Raw genomic sequence first — 16,399 nt, forward strand, 5'->3', positions numbered from 1 at the left:
CTTTTTCAGAAAAAAAAATTATTTTAAAATCCGCAATACCTTTTTTTTTTTTACAATTTTTTAAATGCAGAATATGACGTGAGCTGTACGCATTGCCAGCTGAGTTCCAAACTTACCACGTGATCTTACTAAAATCCTTTGTTTACTCTCTCGTTTGCTCTCATTTTAATTTAATAAAAGCAGAGTTTTTTTTTTTCTGCACACATTAACGTTACATATTTGTGAGCACTTACTTTAATAATGGCAGTGAGTTTTTTATCTTTGCAAGCGCTACTTTTTGCCCACTACGGAAAACAAAGCCTTTTTTTTTTTTTGCGTGTTATTTTAATCAAACAAACAAAGCCCCCGGATTTTTGCATGATCTTTGTGTTTGTTAGGGATTGGCGGTTACATTAGGTAGATAGAGAGATAGATATCGAGTGGGAAAATTTTTTTTTTTTCAAATTAATATTTATATACATAGAAAAAGATTGTTAATTACCATCAGAGATAGAGATGCATAGATCATATAGATAGATAGATAAATATAGAGGTTGATATAGCAGACTAACTGTAAGAAATAGACAGATCCATCGTTAAAGGAACTTCAACGGGGGTCAAGAGCCCCCCCCCCCACAGGATAAAAAATGCTTTTATAAAAAAGTGGAAGTGCTTTTTGTTATTTTCCCGACAAAATTTGCATTGATAGCACGCTCTTTACATCCCCCCTTCCTTTAGAAAAATTCCAAACGACGGAACTGGAGATAGATCTAGAAAATATTTTATTTAAATTAATTTTGATATAGATTGATTAATACCGCCACCAAATTTTATTTCAGCACCCGCCGAAGGCGGTAACCTTGGCGTAAAATGGCCAACCAGTTCGTCGCAGCAGGCGGCTAGTTTAACATAAAACATTACAATGAAAATAAGTTTGTATTCAGATATGGATGATAACTTGTATCGTTTTTCTATTTTAAAACCCACTTCTAACAATAACAGGGGTGCCCATCCCCCCAAGTTCAATGGCGCAAATGCCCCACCCCAAACTTTTTCTCAATCCTTTCTCGTTTTTATTTTTAGCTTTCTTTTTTTATTTGATTTATTTTTAAAAAATATTTTTATTAATTTATTTTTAAATTTTTTTTTATTTATTTATTTACTTACTTATTTTTAATAATAATTATTTTATTGGAAAGTTCTGTACAACACCAATAACATACACACACACAGCAACTATTAAATAAATGAAATAAAATACGAACAGAGCAAAATAAAATAAATAATTCGATTTAAAAAAAATCAATAAATGAATTTGAATAAATAAATTTTAAAAAATTTAAAATCTCCCCCAATAATTTTGATGGCACAACTTGTGCCATAATCCCCCCTGTGGGCACCCCTGAATAATAATGAAGTAGAAATGATTTTAAATATTTCTTTCAAAGTACAAGGGCGTTTTTTTTTTTTTTTAAACCTGCAATGGACTGTAAAGGGAAGTTGGTTGAATATAAAAAAAATAATTTTATTACCGAAAGTAAACGTTCAACAAAGGACTTCCCAACATAATCATCTTGATGATTAAGACATTTGTCACATCTGTTGACAAATCTTTGAAATATCCTCTTCATGAATTGTTGGCCCAAATAACTTCAAACGAGTTGTGGTGTTCCTGAAAATTTTGGAATAGACCCCCCCCCCCCCCCGGAGCTTAATTGCTTTCTGGCTATGCTTCAGAACATGCCAATTTTTCGTTTATTCTGACTTAACATGAGGTGAAATCTGCATCATTTTGTATGATAAATATCATACTCTATTCCTTTTACATATGTACTTAGTTTCATTTTTAAAAAATATTGCATGTAATTATTTATTTCATGAAATGTATCGCTCCTTATTGTCGAACAATTATACACCAAAACATAATGGGAATACATTAGAATTTTTGACGTTTCGGATTTTTGAAGATTCTAACGTAAAAAATTCTTCACATCATTGCTCAACAAAGAATTGGTCCAATATCTTCTGTCTCTAATGTGATTGGCGTTTGATTGGATCGCAGGCAAGAAAATCCTTCATCATCAATAGGTGACAAAAAATTAATGTTAGGCATACTTATAATTTGGTTCCTTGCTATCAAAAGTGTAAAAGTAATATCAATGTGAAAATAAAATTACCACTGAACATAATATCAAACATTTTGACCCAGCTTGATTTTTGGTTAAATAGTTAATTGATGGCTTATTGCTACTACAGAGACAGAAAAAAAAAACACAGTCTGTAGCAGAAAGAATTGTAGTTCTATGTTAGCTTCCTTTGTAGACCTTAAAGAACTGAACAAAAAACACTTCAATTCCGTATAGTCAGTACCACAAATAAGTTGCCCGAGCAAGACCTGAAGAACCAATCTCCATACTACGAGCTAATGGAGCAAGGAGACAAACAATTTGGCAGCTATTTTCTGCCACAGAAGGTGGCACAGGTAGCAGCTGAAAGATCTTTGTTGAGCAATCTAGCACTTCTGGGTCACTTGCCATACTGAGAGGGAAAACAGCCAAATGACCCAGAAATGCAGAAGTTAAGTCTGTATCTTAACAGTCTATGGTTTTATTGGACCATGAACATAATGTAAGTAACCATGCTAATTGCGTTGGAGTCGCTGATAACCTGTTAAAGTAGATCATTAGAAACTAAACTTTCTTCTATGTCAGTTTTTACATCAGATTCACGAGCTTCCCCAACTAAAGGACTTGTCAGATCAGTTGAAAGAGCTGGTCCTTCAGCGTGCACTGTCTCATGCATTTGCAACTCTCCGTGGTGAGTTTTAATATGGCTTGTCAATGTTTGCTTTCGAGTGTAATGCTTTTGACAGTATTCACATGTAAAGAGATTTTCCTTGGTGTGAAGCCTCAAATGGTACTCCAAGCTCTTGTTTTTGGAAAACGACTTTTTACAGTGTTGGCAAGAGACGAGTTTCTCCCTGCCGTGGTGGTGCAAGTGTTCTTTGAGGAGATCACTTTCGCGAAATTTCTTTGTCGCAGTAATCACAGGCATAAGGCTTTTCCCCGGTGTGGCTTCGTAGATGAGATTTCAAGCGGTTCCTGTGGGAATAAGCCTTTGGGCAAAGATTGCACGCAAATGGCTTCTCGCCAGTATGAGTCCTCAAATGACACTTCAGTGTCGGTTTATCAGCAAAAGCCTTCCCACACTGCTCGCAAGAGAAACTCTTCTCACCAGTATGAGTCAACAGATGGCGCCTAAGGGATTTCTTGGCCACAAACGCTTTCTTGCAGCAAGAGCACTGGAAAGGTTTGTCGCCTATATGAACGTTCATGTGGGACTTCAAGGCGTATGCCTCGGCAAACCTCCTGCAGCAGATTTTACACATGTAGGGCTTCTCCCCGGTATGGATGCTCAAGTGGTGATCCAGAGAGACTTTTGATTGGAAGGTTTCCATGCAATATTCACACAGAAACGGAGACTGTCCCGTGTGGATCTTCAAGTGCATTGTGAGGGCGCTGTTGGTGACAAACGACGTTTTGCAGTATGTGCATAAGAAAAGGTTTCTCTTCGTGTGTGCTTTTACGTGACGTTGCCAAGAAAATTTCCAGATGAATGTTTTGTTGCAATATTTACATGAAAAAGGGCATTCTCCCGTGTGGTTTCTCATATGGCACACAAAGGCAGTCCGCCGGACGTACGACTTTTTGCAAATGGAACAATAAAAACGCTTTTCTTCGTGACATGCCTCCACTTGAGACATTTTTGCTTCCACAGTGTCACTGCATCCAGATTTTATCCACGATTCTTCTACCTCTTAGTCTTTGCGTCCTTGCTGCATCCACAATGCATTGATTACTACTTGTTCTCTTTTGTCTTTGAGAGCCAGACGATATTTGGAGCTGAAAAATAAAGAGACATATCAGTCTGAATAGTTAAGTAATCACAAGTCAATCCCGGATCTGAGGCAAAGAAGATTGATATTTGTGCCAGAGGGGTCACATGTAACCTACTCACATGAAAGGAACAAATCTAGAATGATTTAAGCCTGGCACTTTATCAATTAGACAAAATTTTAATAAGGAAAAATATTGTAAGCTTTTATCATTCGTAAAATTATTTTTTGTGTGCCATATAAACTTAAGTGATTGAGTTGTTATTAACACGAAATCATCTACTGATGTAAGAAAAACGAAAAAAAAAAAATGACAGAGAAAGCTCATTCTAGGTTGTAAAAAGGGAAATGCACGAACATTTATTTTATAAACGCATACGGCATAAAAAAGGCAAAAGAGTTTTAAAAAATGTCGGTTTTTTAATTTTTGGTACAAACGAAGTTTATTCGCACTACAGTAGAAGACCGTTATTATGCACACCTTGGGACCACAGCTTTTGCGTTACACAGGTTTTGGCGTTATATAAGTCATTTCACAAATTTTGAAACTAATATTCAGAATATATATATATTAGCACTTCATAATTAGTTCTATCTGCAATGAGTATTAAAACACTAATTACACAACTAATCATTCACAAATAAATATGCTTTACAATTAAAAGAAAGTGAATTATTCTGCACTTTTGCTAGCTTCATAGTTTGCATAACAGCTGCATTTTCAAGAGCCATCTGATATTTTCTCTTTACTGTGAATATTAATTTTCATTTAAATGTTTTGAATTAAGCTGGAAAGATGAAAAACTGTTTCAAAATTTAATTTTCCTAACAATTTTTATGTCAGCAAGGCAAAACAAAGGGGTTTTTTAAACTTAAAAACCTATTGTTTACTTCTGAAAAGTTGTGCGGTTTATAAAGAATTGCGTTATATAGGTTGGCGTTATAAAGGTATTCTACTGTATTTACAAATAATCTGAATATATATGACAAAAATGTGGTTTACCTACAGTGTGAACTCTCAAATTAATCAACAGAGCAGGCATCGAAGTGAATGATTTCATACAATAATTGCAGTCAAAAGACGTCTTGCTAGATACTTTTTGAACAGAAGTTTTGGCGAATCAAGTAGCTGAATTTCACAGAAAAACTAAACGAGCTCAAAATCTTTTTGAAACATGTAATGAGACTAAAGCATGAATGTTTACAGATTCATTTAAATAATAACTTTCCCCGGGTTTTCATAAGGTTGATTCGGAGCAGTAGAAGTATTCTTCAACACTTCTGAACTTCTGCGGCAAAATTCATTCTGAATGAGACTCAATCCAGCATTCCCTTGTAATGAGATTGCGCCGGATGAAGCCTTTCATATGATGTTTAAGTTTCAATTCAAAGTTTTCACCTCAGTTGCATATAATTACAGGTAAGAATTTTCCAATCCTTACTTTTCTGTTTCTACCAAATGAAGTGTCATGTCGGTAGCACAAATTAAAACGGCTAATGTTGACTGGTAGTTTAATCGAAATATGCAAAGTACCATGGACTAAATCCAAGGGTGCCAACCTCTCAAGGCAAGACCACAGCCCCCTCAATATTGTGAAGAACCTCCCTCCCCCAGGTGGGCACCCTTTCTAAATCAATGTGTGCATACCTATCCCAAAAAAGGAATAAAAACATATGACTTTATATGCTGCAAATAATCTTTATGGTAAGTGTACTGGTGGATATCAGTCATAGAATCTTTATTACTGCATCCTAAACATCTTTTTTTTTATAACTTGTATTACCTATTCTAGAACATCACCAGTTATAATATGACAAGGCACAAATTCCTTGTCCATTTCCATTTTATTCCATTTGTAGAAACAAGAAACCCATTGGGCAGGGTCCTATCGCAATTTCTGATTGCAAAAACCATAATTTAAATTCTCAAGACATCGAAATTCAAATGAATGTTAGATGCTGTTTTTCTTTTTTTTTTTCCATTGAAAAAGGGGTTCTTCGCAGCTGTTGTACCAGTTCTGTACTGCAGAGGTTATGCTCAGTGGTTCCCCGAACTAACAGTTTTCAGAGGAGCAAAATTCTCAGTTTGCTGAATGACAGTCCCTTTTTTTTCGAATGGTGAAATACGAGTATGGGTGAATACAGTAGAATACCTTTATAATTCCTTATGTATAGGATATTATGTATGAATACCTTATGTATTCTACTGTATTCATCCGTATTTGTATTTCACCATTCGAATAAAAAGGGACTGTCATTCAGCAAACTGAGAATTTTCGCCTCTGAAAACTGTTAGTTCGGGGCAACCACTGAGCATAACCTTGCAGTACAGACTGGTACAACAGCTGCGAAAGAACCCCTTTTTCAGTGAAAAAAAAAAAGAAAAAAGATCTAACATTCATTTGAATTTCGATCGTCTTGAGAATTTAAATTATGTTTTTCGCAATCAGCAAATTGTTGATAAGGACGCTAGCCCCATCAGGGTTTCTTGTTTCTACAAATGGAATAAAATAGAAATGGACAAGGAATTTGTGCCTTGTCATATAACTGGTGATGTTCTCGAATAGGTAATACAAGGCATAAAAAAGAAGAAATTATATTTAGGATGCGGTAATAAAGATTCTATGGCTGATATCCACCAGTACACTTACCATAAAGATTATTTACAGCATATAAAGTCATGTGTTTTATTCCTTTTTCAAGAATTAGTAATCTGGAAATGCTGTATTTAGATGAAGTTTTGCTGTATATAAAGTTTAAGTTCATCTATATAGTTGATTTTTTTTTCTTCTGAAAAACGTAATTTTACACCACCTTTCCCGCCTTCTTTTTTTTTAAATTTAAATCTGCTTGAGTTAAGCTTTGAACAAAAGCTAACAACTTGTAACCATGGCAACGAAAATTTGTCCTCTTCATAAATATTAACACTGTTTATTCTTGTTGACATGGCTATCTGAAAAATCAGAGCAACATCAACTTTGGTCAAGTGAGGATAGTAAGTAATTCATGGCAAAATTAATTTTCAATAAAAACTGCAATTGTCTATTTTCAATGAATTCACTTAAATGGTATGTACACATTGATTTAACAGGGGTTCCCACCTAGGGGGGGGGGTCTTCACAATATTGAGGAAGCTGTGTCCTTGCCCCCTTGCCTTTAGGGGGGGGGCAACCCCTGGATTTAGTCCATGGTACTTTGCATATTTTGGTTAAACTACCAGTCAAGAACCGTATAGTAACATTCTAAAACAGATTATAACTTCAGTAACTTACCTCAAAGATAGCTCTTAATTTCTTCTGATAAAAGCAGTCTCATGTGAGTCGATCGATTGTTAATGATTGAATAAAACCTACACAAACATAATATAAAAAGTTAATGAAAATCACTCAAGACTTAGATATTAAAATAACTAATATAATAAATAAACCAACTTGGATAATCAAATAATACAAATACAACTACAAATGTGACGACCAGCAACAGGCTCTGGGCCCAGCTAGGCTGGTCCTAGTCAATTTATTAGTCCCCAATGAAGATCAATAGCCCTCTTAAAGCTATCCATCCCCTTGCTCATTAACGCCTTTTCCGGTAAGCTGTTCCAAGTGCCCACGACCCTACTAAAGTAGTAGTTTTTTCCTGATTTCCAAGTTAGCCTGAGATTTAAATAGCTTAAAATAACCCCTCGTCCTGCTTTCCGTACAAAAAATTTAATCCATTAACATCTTTTATTTTGATAAATTTAAATAACTGAATCATGTCTCCTCTGACTCTCCTTTGCTCCATGCTATACATATTAAGCCTATTAAATGTAGTATCGTAATCTAAATCTGAAAGTCCCCTTACTAGTCTAGTTACCCTTCTTTGAACCCTTTCCAATACACAAATATCTTTCTTCAGATAAGGCAACCAAAACTGAACAGCATACTCCAAATGAGGTCTTACTAAACTCCTATATAAAGGCAGAAGAACCTTCTTAGATTTGTTTGAAATAGATCTATTGATAAACCCAAGCATTTTGTTGGCTTTGTAACTTGCAATGCTGCACTGTTCACTAAACTTGAAGTCCTGATCTATTAAGATACCTAGATCCATAACATTTTCTGCCTGACTAATGACTGAACCCTGTAAACGATAACTTGTACGCTTAAATCCATGACCTAAGTGTAGCATTTGACATTTTCCCACATTAACTGCCATACCCGATTTAGCCGCTCACTTAGTAATATGATCTAAATCCTCTTGAAGCTGTTTTACTTGTTCTTCATTTTCGACAATCCTCATAACTTTTACATCATCAACAAAACAATTCATGCTTCCAGAAATATTATCATTGATGTCATTCATACAGATAATAAACAAAAGAGGCCCTTTCATTATGAAAAAGAAATATTTTTTTAAAGAAACATACAGTGTCGGTCAGAAAAATGTACACACACACGCATAAATAATCAAAGTATTACTTAATACTTATATGTGTTTGTTTTACATTTAAATACAGTAGACTCTGGTTTTACGCGGGTTAATTTTAAGTGGTTTTTGACACCTTTATTTTGTTTTACGTAGATGTGGCAATGCAAAGGGATAAAATGTTCCCCTCTTTCAAAATCCAAGCTCTTAGAGATTGCAGATTACGCGTAATGAACTGCATTTTGTCAAGCTTGAGCCACTGGAGACATTTTATGCGATTGGTTCCAGAGCTGTTTCCAGAAATACAGTTATTAAACTCACATAGTTTAGAACTCAGCATAGGTTAGAACTGTAGCATTGTTTTTTTCAGTTCAATGTATTTTTTTAACCCCCTCCCCCATACACGTATGAAATTTGAGGGAGAGGGTTGAGCACCCTCTTTCAGTTGAAATAGAAAGCTAAAATTCTTCCAGTATATTACTATCCACAAGTCTAAAAATATTGAGAGGTGTCCGTTATCTAGGAGAAACTTTTTTTTATATTTGCAACACCTTTTTTATGTACAAGTACATGTGTGGACACTGTGTAAAGCAATGACAAAATGGTCAGGGCTTTTCGATTTAACGATCAATGAGTCTACACATTCGATAGTCTTGAATTTGTGATAAAAAAACCCTTCTTTTCAGCATCAACATTATACGTACAGAAAAACTGAAAGCACAATACAAATAGCACTTAAAAAAAACTCTCAAATTACCTCTATGGCATCAAACTTAGAAAAATCCAATTAGGTAGAACTATTAGCGTATGTAATATTTTTATACATAAATCGTACCGCGCTTTCAACACATACATAATTTACAGTAATCTAACTAATAAGGCAAATAATTGAGTACGATTTAAGATGCAGAGTATACAAAACACAACTTCCCGGACATACTTTTCTCTGACTGATAGCCGATCAAGACGCAAACTTTTTCTGTTTAGAAAAAAAAACCTGTTCCAATTTCAAAGATAACTTTTAAAAAAAGGCGAATACCAACGAAAAATTGTGAGTATTTTGCTCAAAACTTCCAAACAAAGAAACCTAAACCAGCTTCCACGGAGTGGTACTGTCAACAATAACACCCGATAACTTGTTGCCAGATTACAAAACTTCTGACATGAATAGGTTCAGAATCTGGCAACACTAGAGAGACTCCACTAACGTGACGTCAGGCAAGGCGCCTGGCACGCAGTCCTTCGTTTTCTTTAATAGAATAACGTGACGTCACTAAAGGTATACGAACGTAACAGGTAACAAAACGTCCCCACCTTATAAACACTATCTCTTTTCTCACATTGGGCCCTAGAATAAACCTGTAGAGTCAGCAGTGTATATTTTCAACGTCAATAAGTTTTAGAGCTAGTTTTTTGCTTTTCTTTTTCAATTTTTCGGACTGTGATCAACAATCGTGGACGCGTGGAGAGACAATGGAAAATTGCGACTCCCTTGACCGTCAAACATATATGAATAACGAACTAAAATTTTGTAATTTCCCCCCTTTACAACAATGTTTTCGAATTAAAATCACAAATGAACTGCCCAGTTTCTGATCAGATAGGAGGACAAGGCCCTTGCCTCGGGTAGCAAATTTAAGTGTAGCTCCAAAACGAAGATCAAAAAGGATGCCATGACCTCCTTTACGAGACAAAAGAAGGCTTAAAATTGCGTTTTTAGGATTTTAATTTTAGAAAATTTAGCTGGTTGAACCACCGATCTTAAGGATCCATTTAATTCTCTGGCCGAAAAATGATGGCTCCAAAACCCAAAATGTGTTTTCTCGAAGTTTTTGCGGTGAAGGGCCCCGAAATCCGTTCCTTAACATTGCTACCAAAGATGGCCTAAATTCGTGTCTTTAGAGAAGCTCCTAAACTCATTCCCTCTCATTCAAAAACAAACTAAAATTGCGTTTTTCAAACATTAGTTTCGAAGAACTTTCGGGGGAAGGACCCCGGATCCCCCTTTTCTCCAATGTAATCACTACTCGCTCAGAATTTCGTTTTTAGGCGGTTCCGATTAACCACCAAACCCTTCCTGCCTAAACTAGCCTGAAATAGACTTCAAGTTTCAAAAAACAGTTCATGAGGGCACACTGAACCCCCGTCCGCTCTTTTTCCTAGAGCCGCTATATAGATAGGCCGACGCATCTGCTTAAGTTTAGCCATTTTGGATCGGATTTTTCATTGTTGCACTGCTTGGGTTACCACAGCAAAGTTTCGGATTTCGCCAAATTTGAAGAAAATAATATTTTATTTTATAAACAATTTACGTGCCGCTAATAATTGCTTACAGCAAACAATCACCAACGCGATAACTCGCCAGAAAAGACAACCACTCAAACGCGTGCTCCGATCCAAAAAGGCTGATCTTAAGCTGATGCGTCGGCTCTTTATATAGGGTCCTTACTTTGTCCCATCGGTATCAAACAATGCTTAAAATACGATTTTGGGACTTATCAATTTCTAAAAAAATCCGAAGGAGAACTGCCTGATGGGCTTATGTAACTTTTCACGATGAGGGTATATCCCCCATCAATCGTCAAGGTGAGGGGGAGAAAAGTCTATAGTTGTATTTTTCAGATATTAATATTGAAAAATATCCAGAAACATCCGTCAAAGCTTTCCAGTTTCCTCAATATCACCAAAGATAGTAATTGCGCTTTTAGAAATGTCCGCTTGGGAGCCCCAAGACACTTCCTTGCCGAAAATAGATTTAGTTCCGAAAAATATTTCGGTTCGGAATGTGTTCACGTTTCCCCTATCGTTTCTAAATATAGATAAAAATGTGTTTCTAAAACAATAGTGCTGTAAAATTACCAAAGGAAAGCCGCCAGATCCCTACCGCCACCAAAGACGATCTAAATTTGCATTTTAAACTTCAATTTCGAAAACTTTCGATAGGATACGATCGAATCTCCCTCTCTTCAGCAATGTCAACAAAGATAACCTAAAATGGCGTGTTTAAAACTTCAGTTTCGGATAATTTTCAGGAAGAGCGCCGATCCTTTCTAAGCGAAGCTTAGCTCATAAAAAGTAGCTTCAAATTGACTTCAATTTTGAAAGAATTTTGAGATAGAACTCCAACAATTCTTTCGCCTAAAGTCTCAAAAAAGTTTCTAAAATTGCGATTTTCGACTTCAATTTTGAAAATTTCTTCATGGACCTAAAAAAAAACTATTAAATTAAAACTATTTTTCATACGCCAATTTCGAAAATTTCTGAGGGCGATCCCCCCCCCCCCCCCGTCCTTCTGATGTCACAGAAGACAGCCGACAAAATGCGGATTTACGACTAGTAAATTTTGGTATCTACTTTCTTCAAAGATATAAATTGTACCGAAGGAGTTTCTCACTATAAAAGTTTTCTTCCCTTTAATAAGTTCATCCTCCTTCTGCTTTTTTTCCTTTTTAAATTAGAATTTAATACAGAAATTTGAAGAAAGATTTATATGGACGTTAAGTATTAGTCGAAATATGCGAATTGCTCTTTTGAGGGGCGGCACATTTGATCTTTGCAAGCGGGCGGGGCCGACACCCTAGGATTGGCCCTACATGCTGACACTGAAGATGGTCGCCGCAGATGCGGCCGAAACGTTTGAAGTAACAACACTCAGACCACGGCACAACCTCCCAGAATCTTACAACATTTAATTAATGGAATCATCAATTTCACACAACCAACCCCTTACTTTTTTGACCACTCGGCGGCCTGGACATCTGCGTTTAGGGCAAGTTATATAAAAAGCTTTCATAGTTTCATTTTTTGTCTTTTGTCTATTAGCTGCCCACTTAAAATTTCGTCATAACACAAATGTAATTGTTTCTGAAAATTGCATGAATTTCATAGAATATATATATATATATATATATATATATATATATATATATATATATATATATATATATATATATATATACTCAAGAGCCAAAACATTATGACCACCCCTAACTTTTTCAAAGAATTCGTCTGGATGACGTGGAGACTACATGATGAAGTGGGGTTGGTATATAACTGAGGCTGGAGAAGGCCAGGTTTCATTCGAGCACTTTCTTTTGCGGATTATGGGAAAGGGTAACCATCTCAGCGAATTTGATAGAGGGCAGATTGTGATGGCCCGAAGACTCGAAACAAGTATCTCAGAAACTGCAAGACTGGTAGGTTGTTCATGATCTGTCGTTGTTAGTACTTAAGCGAAGTGGAAAAAGGACGATGAAACCAACAGTAGGCGTAAAGGTGTTGGACGGCCAGGCCATGCGTCCACAAAGATAAGGGAAGTCGGAAACTAGGCCGCTTGGTAAAGCAAAATCGGAGGCAGACAGTTGATCAACTGACAGCTCAATGCAATGCAGTTGCGAGTGAAAGTGTTTCCAAACACACAGTTCAGCGGACACTGTTGGATATGGGACTGCGCAGCAGACTTCCTACTCGTGTGCCTCTATTGACCAATCATCATCGCCAACTACGCCTACAGTTGGACCAAGAACACCGAGACTAGTCCTTGGATGACTGGAAGAGAGTTGTCTGGTCCGACGAATCACGATTTCTCGTTCATCACATGGATGGTTGTGTCAGGGTTTGCCGTCTTACAGGCGAACAGTTACTCCCGTCTTGCACCGTTGGTCGTAAACAGGCTGATGGTGGCGTTATTATGGTCTGGGGGACCCTTAGTTGTGGTAGAACATACCATGAAGGCTGTGAACTGTCTGAACATCGTGGCAGATCAGGTGCTCCCGTACATGGCGTCGGTCTTCACTACTGGAAATGGCATCTTCCAGCAGGACAATGCCATTGTCACAGGGCTATAATTGGGTTGGAGTGGACCCAGCAGCATGATGAAGTATTCCAATTAATGCCCTGGTCACAAAATTCATCGGATTTAAATTCTATCGAGTACATTCGAGATTTCACAGAAAGGTAACTCAGAGCTGAAACACCCCCCATGTAAAGAAATCTCAACTTTGCGTGACCGCTGCATTAACATTGAGTACAATCTATCTCTAGATGTCTACCAAGAGCTTGAGGTATCCATGCCAAGGCGAGTCGCAGTCGTTTTGCAGGCCAAAGGTGGCACAACGGGTTATTGACTGGTTGGTCATAATGTTTTGGCTTATCAGTGTATATATATATATATATATATATATATATATATATATATATATATATATATATAATATATATATATATATATATATACTTTTTTTTTCGTTTGTAGAGAGGGGTGAGGGTGGCAGTACAAACAAATTAAATTACCGCCTCGGGTATCACCCAGGTACGCCACTGATATTACATGTGCTATATTGGTGTTTAAACTTTTAGTTAAATTTGTATGAAATAATTTATTAATCAATGTAGAATTTATTCATTATTTATGAAACAGTAGAAAGAATAGCCCCATGAAAACTTAGAAAAGGAAAAATTGAGGTTTCATGGCACCAGCAGTTGTTAAACAGTTTTTTTCTTTGAAAAAGAAAAGGATTATACAAAGCACAAAAATCTCTGACTGAATTATAAAGAGTACATAGCTGCCAACCTCAAGATAAAAACTAGTATGTTGTGGCCATCACGAAACTTTCTTCTATATTTTTCTTTTCTTTTTCTGATCCCTCCCCATGCTTGATGAGGAAGCAATATTCCCAACAAAAACAAAATTACACATGCAAAAACTTGAACAATGTCTGAGTTATTGCAAAAGCAAAGCAAAGAGCGAAAATTGAAAGTTATTTTAAAAGCATTTCTTGAATTAATTACAAACATTTATTTGTTAACAAACACAGGATGGCAACACTTAAAAATTTTAAATCATTGAGATAATTTTTCCGATCATTTCCATACAATTAAAATCACGAGAAATACGCAGACGACAGTCTATTACGATTTATCTTTCTTATTGTTGCAATTATAAAGCTATTTTTATTCAAAAAAAAAAAAAAAAAAAAAAAGAAATCAACACCTCTTGGAGCGATTGGCGTCAAAATTGAACCAAATCCGGTTTACATATGGATTCACATATATTCCAAATTTCAACCAGAACGTAGCATTACTTTTTGAGATAGGGCACAAAACAACTCACAATGGAAAAAAAGAACGGGTGATTGCGCTACCCCCCTTTTTAGCTGTTGACACCAAAATAAAATCAGCTCCTATACCCACTAAGGGCTACTTGCCGATAAATTCTTCTTTCATTCCGTTCATTATTTCTTGAGACACAGCAGTCACAATTGACGACAAAAAACGTTCTATAGCTCAACCCCCGTTTGAGTTATTGACACCAAAATTGAATCAGCACCTGTTCCTGTTAATGGCAACATATGGACCAAATTTTGTTTGATTCCGCCAGTTACTTCCTGAGGAATAGCAAGCACGCGTAACTCAAAAAACGTCCCATTGCTCCACCCCCTTGGAGGAATTCGCGCCAAAAACCAATGGGCACAAGTTCACATAGGGGCACCCTACTAGCAAAATTTCTTGCATCAACCTTGACAGATCTTGATATTATACTGACGGCGTCAATATTGACGTGTTTCATACAGCATAAAGCTTGCATAAAGATTAAAAAGCAATATTACAATAACAACACGTATGCAACATTGCATTCATCTTAAAAAATCAATATTGATATTACCTTACAATAACAACATTGCATACATGTTGTCGCCGTCAAGATGATATTGATTTCATGCTGTCGCCGTCAAGGTAATTAGTACACAATAGAACAGGTGGACCTTCGTTGATACTTGCGCATGCGCACAGTTCTTTCTACACACCGTCCCTCGCATTGCTGGCACATTCTTCCTGCTTTGACCTCAATCGGTTCAGAGGTGTTGCACGTGGCGTTGCATTCTTTTAGGCTTCGTTAAGTTGGTTGCTTAGTTATTAGTGTGGAATAGCATTGTTTTAGGAAAAACTTATGAATGACTGATAACTGCATTTGTTTATTAATATAGTACTAAACAAGTCATATCGCAGATTCGCAGACGATGTGCGATCAATGTTAGAAATGGCCGAAAATAACTTTTTTCTTCCCTAGACTTCGAAACAAAGGGCATGAAGCCAAGAATTTCGTATTATCACTTCAATCTCACGTAAGATTAATTTTATTCAATGGTATTTATGTTATTCTTTAAGATAAATTCATATGTTTTGTCCATGGGATATTTTCAATGCTGACATCCATTTGAAAATGTACTTTATTGTATTTATTTATTTATTTATTATTTTGCTACCTTTACTCTTAAATGTGCCATAAAAACTTCCGCAATTATTCCTAACTAGGCATTTTATGTCTTTATAATACAATTAGAACCATGAATTTAAAAAATAAGTCAAGTATTACGCAAAACGAAGAAACTTTCATTTTTACAATTAAATTGCGAGTACTATTAATATCTTTATATGAATTTCCGATCGGATGTCAGCTTTAAGAAAATATTCTCAGGCTAGAAAACTATCTTGAAGAATAACAGAAATAATTAAAGAATGAAATTTAATTCTCGAGTTTTAAGTGAAAATAATACGAATAAATAAATGGATAAAACACCTTGCAAACGTGCTGATTTCATACTGTCATGTCAATGTATCCTGACATTTTCCTGTCATATCAATACGTATGCAATATTACAAAAGGAAGATCATCTTGCCTAGACCTTGATTTCATGCTGTCATGACAACATCTTGATATTATCCTGTCATATCAATACGTATGCAATATTACAAAAGCAAGATCATCTTGCCTAGACCTTGATTTCATGCTGTCATGACAACATCTTGATATTATCCTGTCATATCAATACGTATGCAATGTTACAAAAGCAGCCTACCTTGATATTTTCCTGATATTATGCTGCATACACCTTGTCAGTCAATATTGTGGCAGCCTGCTGACAGCATAAAGGGAGTAACATAACAACATTGAGGCAGTATTAATGCAAGATGATTTTTCTTGCATGTCAACCTTTATGCAATACTGAGGCAAGATATTTTGCTTACTGGGCACATATGTGTACCAAATTTCGTTCGATTTTATGGGGTAGTTTGTGCTGTAGAGCGGCCACAAAAAACTGGTCACACACGGACGTG

General features: G+C 36.1%; 1 long non-coding RNA gene across 1 annotated transcript; it reads right to left on the reverse strand.

The window, feature by feature from the left end:
• Positions 1-3,376: 3,376 nt before the first annotated feature.
• LOC129232141 (uncharacterized) lies at positions 3,377-9,222 on the reverse strand. The gene is made up of 3 exons (XR_008581326.1): positions 9,039-9,222; positions 7,147-7,223; positions 3,377-3,881 (listed from the first exon to the last, which is right to left on the reverse strand). It is a non-coding gene; the product is annotated as an uncharacterized LOC129232141 (long non-coding RNA).
• Between the last annotated feature and the right edge of the window lie 7,177 nt (positions 9,223-16,399).

Source organism: Uloborus diversus, unplaced genomic scaffold (assembly GCF_026930045.1).
Source record: "Uloborus diversus isolate 005 unplaced genomic scaffold, Udiv.v.3.1 scaffold_11, whole genome shotgun sequence".
In the NCBI taxonomy this organism is placed as follows: domain Eukaryota; kingdom Metazoa; phylum Arthropoda; class Arachnida; order Araneae; family Uloboridae; genus Uloborus; species Uloborus diversus.